Source organism: Terrapene carolina, unplaced genomic scaffold, assembly GCF_002925995.2.
Source record: "Terrapene carolina triunguis isolate 2854851 unplaced genomic scaffold, T_m_triunguis-2.0 Scaffold85, whole genome shotgun sequence".
NCBI classification, from domain to species: domain Eukaryota; kingdom Metazoa; phylum Chordata; order Testudines; family Emydidae; genus Terrapene; species Terrapene triunguis.
Genome location: NW_020664436.1, coordinates 21309945 through 21317533, shown reverse-complemented (window position 1 = coordinate 21317533; position 7589 = coordinate 21309945).

The following is a 7589-nucleotide window of genomic DNA, read 5'->3' as shown; positions in this document are numbered from 1 at the left end:
CTCCCCTGCAAACACACACACAAGCACCCTTTTAAAACTTCATATCAATCAGAGGAACAAGCCGGGGGCGGTGACAAGGGGCTACCAAACTGCAAAGGTGCACAGGATGCACTCAAGGAAAAAGAACAGCCCCTGATTACTGTAAGTATGTGAGATATTCTCCAAGACACAAGCATTTGAATGGAACTGACATTTAAGCATTTATTTCATTGATGTTTTTTTCGGAGACATTAAAATCCATACATGTCAATCAAGCAAGCCAGAGGAGGGTTGTTTAATGAATCCTCTTACTGGCAGTTTAATATAGTGTATAAGGAATTCCTACTGGAGGTCAGCGAGTCTTTTGTGAGCTTGTGTATTGTCAAATAACAATAGTATTTAAATAGAGTAACACTTTGCACTTCTATATTGCTTTCCACAGGAGGCCTTTAAAGCACTTCAAACATTAATGAATGAACCTCCTAGCACCCTGGAGAAGTGGGTAAATACATTATACCAGATGGAAGGAAACTGGGGCACAGGGAAATTAAGGCCCACATTTTCAAAGTGTTCACCAATTTCGAGTGCCTGACAAGAAGCAGCTTCTCAGAGCTGCTGACCACCTGCAGTTCCCATTGACTTCAAATAGAGTTGTGTGTTCGGGGCCTCTGAAAACTGTGCCCCTAGTGAACTCAAGCTGGGCACCTAAAACCAGAGGCACCCAAAATTAGCAGGCACTTCTGAAAGTGTGGACCCACGGGATCTGACTACACTGCACCTAGGAGATGTGATTCCCAGTGGGGGTAGGCAGACTAGCACCAGCTCTGCAGTGTGAATGTTGCAGCATTGGTGGCAACTCGGGCCAAGCACCTGTGTCCAAGCCCACCCAACCTTCTGGGTCCAAGCTCAGCGGCTCGCGCAAACTGTTACCTGTGCTGAAACGTCCGCAGTGCTATTTTTCACACACTAGCCTGAGCAGAGCTAATGCAAGTATGTCTGCCCACACTCAGTAACAGACCCGAGGCTGGCAATTTTGCAACAGAAAAGCTTCAAAAACAGACTCCAACGAGAAACTGCTGAACTTCAATTGATATGCAAACTAGATACAGGTCTGTCTCATCTTACGCTGGGGTTACGTTCCGTGGTCAGTGCGTAAAGCAAAAACCGCGTATAGTCAAAATTACATTGAGTGTAATGGCAGGCAGAATTGCCCGCACTACAGGAACAGTATTTAAATTGTTATTTTTCTCTTTTTTTTGTTTTTTGTTTTTGCCAACCGCATAAAGCTGAAATCGTGCATGTTAAATGCGCATAAGATGTGACAGACCTGTACAATCAATTTAGGCTTGAACAGAGACTGGGAATGGCTGAGCCATTACAAACATTGAATCTATCTCCCCATGTAAGTATTCTCACACTTCTTATCAAACTGTCTGTACTGGGCTATCTTGATTATCACTTCAAAAGTTTTTTCTCTTACTTAATTGGCCTCTCAGAGTTGGTAAGACAACTCCCACCTTTCCATGCTCTCTGTATGTGTATATATATATCTCCTCAATATATGTTCCATTCTATGCATCCGAAGAAGTGGGCTGTAGCCCATGAAAGCTTATGCTCAAATAAATTTGTTAGTCTCTAAGGTGCCACAAGTACTCCTGTTCTTTCTACCCACACTGGGAACCACACCTCCCAGCTGCAACAGTGACATACCTTCAGTGACTTAACCACAGTCACATAGATAATCAGTATCAGAGCCGAGGGCAACTTCTCAACAGGGAAATGTGGGCCCAATGGGGTGGCATGGGTGTGTAGTTTTAATTGCTGAGAAAATTAATGGAAACAAACAAATAAAAAAACCCCGTGAGAATAGAACTAGGAAGGCAGTTGAGCACCTGTGTCATTATCTGATGAACCTGACTATGCCTCTGCAGCTAGTGGATCCTGTTTAATCCTGCTGGCCACCAGCTTCTACGCTATCCTGTTTGTATTCACATACTCCATAGTCTTTTAACAATGTTATTGGGCTGGATCAGTCACATAATGCAAAAGGATTAGTCAGTTAGAAAGATTAACAAGAGACACTAACCACCAGTTAATAGCCAGGGGGTAGGGAAGGGGAAAGAATCAACAATACTCCAAGGGATAGCGAGATGCTCCAAAATAAAATCTCACTGTTCACTTAGCTAAGTAAATATACACTCAAACTCCATTTAGCCAAACCTCAGTTATATCAAATGATCATTCTTCTGAAAGAAGGTCACACTCCAGCGACATGGATCAAGCACAATGACACCACCCCATCCCCACCACGTAAGTAAAAATGCATTGATCAAAATTACTTTCGCTTACCCCATCTCATTTGCCTCTTATATCCATTTACCATTCCTGCAGGAAAGCCAGTAGGGAACGCTATGTTTTGTCATTACAAGAATTACAGGTAAGGATGGTAAAAGGGGGAAAGGTTAGAGAAATATGCTTTGTACAATTTTGAAATCCTCAGGCACTGTTCTGCTCCCCAATCACCTAATTTCCCTGTGTTTGTTTTAGGGCAAACAACAAGAATAGTGCTTAACAGTGTGTATTTTTTTAACACAGGAGTTGCCATAACAGAGCTGATCTTTGTAAGCCCAACCTGGCTCTTCATACTTTTGTCTGCAACTGTCTTTCTTTCTTTCTGTCTTTCGCCTCGGGGGAAACATGAACTTCACGACCAGGATCAGTGGAAAATATAGGGGATCTTTTTACAGTGATGGTCACATAGATATTTAAAGTTACCTAAATCAAGTTGTTGTGAAGTTACTCGTTAAAATTACCTAAACAGGTACACTTGGGTATAAAAAAGATTTAAAATATACAGCTTATCAAAGCAGCACGGGTCTTTCCGTAGCTACAGTGGGAGATGGACGCCTCAACTTGGACTGATTCTTCTACTCCCAAGGTTTGGGCAATAAATCCCAGTATCTGCTGAGTTCCCAGGGGTAAGGTGCAGGCCCTTTCCAGGTGATTTATGCAGCAGTTTAAAGAGCCATGTGCCAATCTCTTACTGTGATTGCTACAGAACAGCGATTGAGAAATAAAAGGAAACATTCCAGTTTTTCTAGTATCCCAACTTATGGCCCCTTGAGGACTAAATGCCCTCAGCAAGATTCCACTTCTTTGACCCTCTGTGTTACTACAATGTTGTCCCTGAGTTCCTGCTCTCTTCTAACCTCCCAGGCCCCACTGAATTCCACCTTGCCGCTCCTAAGGCTCCCAGTGAAGTGTCTTCACCACAACCGGTCACACTCAAAAAATTACAACATGCAAATATTTCATTTATTTTCATATGTTTAAAAAGTGCCCATCACAACATCCTCGGCTCCCTGTAAAAACATTCCTAACACAGTGCACAAAACACATGGACTGAAGCCCCTATATAATTAACAGACTCAGCAAAGGGTTAAACTATGCAAAAACTCCAGAATCGTCCTTTCCAACCAGAGCCGCAGCCAACAGATGGGCCTTACACTGTGTTCTGAGAGCCAGCAACGTGGAAGCAAATTCCAGAATCAATGTCCTCCATTGAGATGGTCACATGTAGGGACTGGTCACAAAAGCTGCCCCAGTTGATTTCAGTGGTCATGGCATAGCATGGGGAAAGATGCAAGCTAGGATGCAAATTATATAGGGCTTTATAGATCACTATCTACATCTTGGGGCCTGCTCTTACCTCCATTAAAGTCAATGGCCACACTCGCACTGACTTCCATGGGAGCAAGGTTGGGCCCTGGAGCTACACCTATGCTTCATTGGGAGAATTGGTGCGACAGGCTCTCTGCAGGAAACACCTAGGGTTACCAGCCATCCCGATTTTATCGGGTCTGTCCCGATATTTGCTTAGTTGTCCCGCGTCCCGACCTACCTTCGGTCGGGATGCGAATTGTCCCAATATTTTGCCTCACAGACGGAGCGGAGGCAAGCGGGGGGTAGGGGAACGTGGATCTCCGGTGGCGGGGTTTTTTTTTTTTTTGTGCCCCCCCCCCCCCCCCGCGTCCCGATATTTCCCTTGTGTGATCTGGTCACCCTAGAAACACCGCTGAGCAAGATGGCAGCTACATGCACCATTTGTAGGTGGTCAGTGGTCGTCTGTGATAGCCGCATGTTACCGTACCTCAAAAGCCATTGATATTTTCGAAGTCCTGTGCTTTTTGTGTACAGCAGACCCCAATTCTAGCGCTAGTAGACAGTACTGTGATAGCATCAGGTAAATGCAAACCCATTCCCAAGCAGAGTTTCATTCAGTTAAATATTAGAATAATGAAACAGTCAATCACAATACAGTGGTTGTGTTTTTAAGGCTTTGCTCCCTATTTCACATTGTCACAGAAATGTCAGTGTGCAGCAGATTTTACTATTGACAATATAGAATTGCATTACAATAATAGGCAGTGGGAGCCAAAGTATTTGGCAACAGGGAAAGACTGAGACAGAAGAGAGTAAGATCTGGGATTCTATGCTTGAGATTGGGGAATTTGGTGGGTTATAGCCGTTGGAGGAAGGAAGGAATGTGGATGGGAGGGATGAGTTGTGTGTTTTGAGAGAAGGAAGCACTTAATCTCTCTTTGCCACCCCTCACCACTGATAGGAGAACCTCTCTCGCCCCCAAATGGGTGCATGGTCTAGGTAGGTACACGTGGTATTTGTGACGTTGTGCAGTCTATATGGTTTTATAAAAATATAAGTGAATGTAATGTAACTGGGATATGCTTCATGCAAAAGGTCTCTTGTAAGGTATCATTACAAAGCTCATAATCTACTGAGTGTGATCATCCTATTTGTAGAAATGTACCACTCTTGTATCTAAAACTAGAAATATAAAACATAACTCTGAGGGCCTATTGTAATTATGTAAAGTGTGGGCCATTAAGGATGGTTTGGAATCTTGATGACTCCCATTGTCTGCAGATGGCTGTTTACCTGTGAGTCTTCCTGTATATGTGTGTGCTGGCAAGTGAGTAATGAAGTCTTGCAGTGACATGTGATCATGTCACCTGAACTGGAATCCATCTTTAACCTGGTGCTTTTCCAGTGAGGGGGGGTGGAAACCCAGAGGGACAAAGGATTCCCGCCTTATGCAAAAGATATATAAAGGGGTGGAACAGGAGAGAGGGGAGAGGAGCCATCATGGAGAATCCCCTAGATAACACCTAAGCTGGAACAAGAGCTGTACCGGGGAAAGAATTGTGCCCAGGCCTGGAAGGTGTCCAGTCTGAGAAAAACTTACTGAAGCATCTCTGAGGGTGAGATTATCTGTATTTAGTTTGATTAGGCATAGATTTGCGCATTTTATTTTATTTTGCTTGTGACTTACTTTGTTCTGTCTGTTACTACTTGGAACCACTTAAATCCTACTGTCTGTATTTAATAAAATCACTTTTTATTTAGTAATTTACTCAGAGTATGTATTAATACCTGGGGGAGCAAACAACTGTGCATATCTCTCTATCAGTGTTATAGAGGGCGAACAATTTATGAGTTTGCCCTGCATAAGCTTTATGCAGGGTAAAACGGATTTATCTGGGTTTAGACCCCATTGGGAGTTGGGCATCTGAGTGCTAAAGACAAGCACACTCCTGTGAGCTGTTTTTAGGTAAACTTGCAGCTTCGGGACAAGTGATTCAGACCCTGGGCCTGTGTTGGAGCCGGACAGGAGTGGCTGGCTCAGCAAGACAGGGTGCTGGAATCCTGAGCTGGCAGGAAAAACAGAACCAGGGGTAGTCTTGGCACATCAGGTGGCAGCTCTCAAGGGGGTTTCTGTGATCCAACCCGTCACAGTATCTCCCTCCAAAAGTGGATGCATGTGACTCTTTTGCTCCCACTCTGGAGGAACCAGAGCCATCCACACGGCTAGGTCAGTTTACTCAGTGCTCCTCTGTCCTGCATCAGAGTAGGCAGCAATCCTATAACTGGTGATGATCTGTTGGCTATGCCCAAGCACCAGCCAGCATATTTCGCTATTCTGTCAAGTGAATTCAGGAAACAACTCTCTGCAGGGTTCTGTGCAGGAGGCAAATTCCACAACCAGGGTCAAATTCCATGGCTATGGAACTCACAAAGCCTTCAATATTTGACAAAAACATGAAAATAATAGAATTCGTGATTCCCAGGACAAAATTCCAGTTTTAACTGACAGAGGGTTTTTTCAACCTGGCTGCCTCAGTCAGTTGATTGTGTAAAATGCACTGTGACAATTATAAATCATCAAGTAGATTTAATAATGCCCCTTCACCAAAATTAAGTTAGTTATCAATTGATTTCTTAGACTGACTTAGATAGAAACAAAAGAGAACACAACCAGTTATGTGGAAAGGCAGAAAGTGAGGCAGGTTAATATGTAGTTAAATATGAGCTCAGTTATTTCTCAGTTTTAACTAACTAATTATTTATTGAAGCTAGAGGTCACTGCGCACACAGTTCTAGAGCTTTCAGGCTTTAACCTGAAGTTATTGCATTTAACTTGCATTCCTGAAACAATGTCAGATAGTGTATCCCAACTGTTAGCAAATTCCAGCATCCAATCTAACACACACGGTTTCATTTTCTACAATGTGCTGTTTTGAAAGGATAAACAGGGTGCCTTTGTCAAGGAATGTTGCTTTCCTTAAGAATATAAACAACAGTCAACCTACAGATAGACTATCCACTTCATTCAAACCTGAATGTAAACACTTTGACTCCCAAGAAGGTATTAAGCATAGTCTGTTTTTCAAAATGGATTACAGCAATGAGATACACTAGATACTCTGTCACTAAGTGTTTTTGGAAGAGGAAAAGAACTATTCAGCATTAAAGATTCAGGAATGTCTGTTGACATATTAAGGAAACAACCTCAGGGGACAGCTGACAAGGCTCCAAGAAGCATTACCAAGGGAACAGTGACGCAAATGTGTTCCATTTTTACAGGCTGGCAATTTGCCAGATTCTCTCGCCTGATGTCTGATGTAATGCTAATCCCTATCTGGGTTAGTGCTTAGATATCAACCATAGCAACTCACTCTGCAGCAATCAATATAGGACACTTTTTATAGAAGATAGTAAAAAAATATTCTGTACTTAGTATACTAGGGACATGCACATTACAATAACAACAATAATGGGGAAAGTAAAATGTCCAGTAATCTTCATAAATATCTATGTGCATAAATATATGTTTCACACACATATATATTCACACATATTAATGCCAGTCCTAATTTATGGCCTGATTCAACCTTTGACTTCAATGGAGTGTAGAGCAGGCCTAAGAGAAACAAAGAATCTAATGTTAAATTACATATAAATGGAAGAAAACATACAGCATGAAGCTGGAAAATAATATGTATTATCAATTAAGGCATAGTTAAAAGGTTTCTTTATGCAATAATGTTAATATTTTGTACTTATAGCACCGTTCATCTGTGTATATCAAAATGCTTTATAAACATTAATTAAGCCTCACAATACCCTTATGGTGACAGGTTTCAGAGTGGTAGCCGTGTTAGTCTGTATCAGCAAAAACAACGAGGAGTCCTTGTGGCACCTTAGAGACCAACAAATTTATTTGGGCATAAGCTTTCGTGGGCTAGAACCCA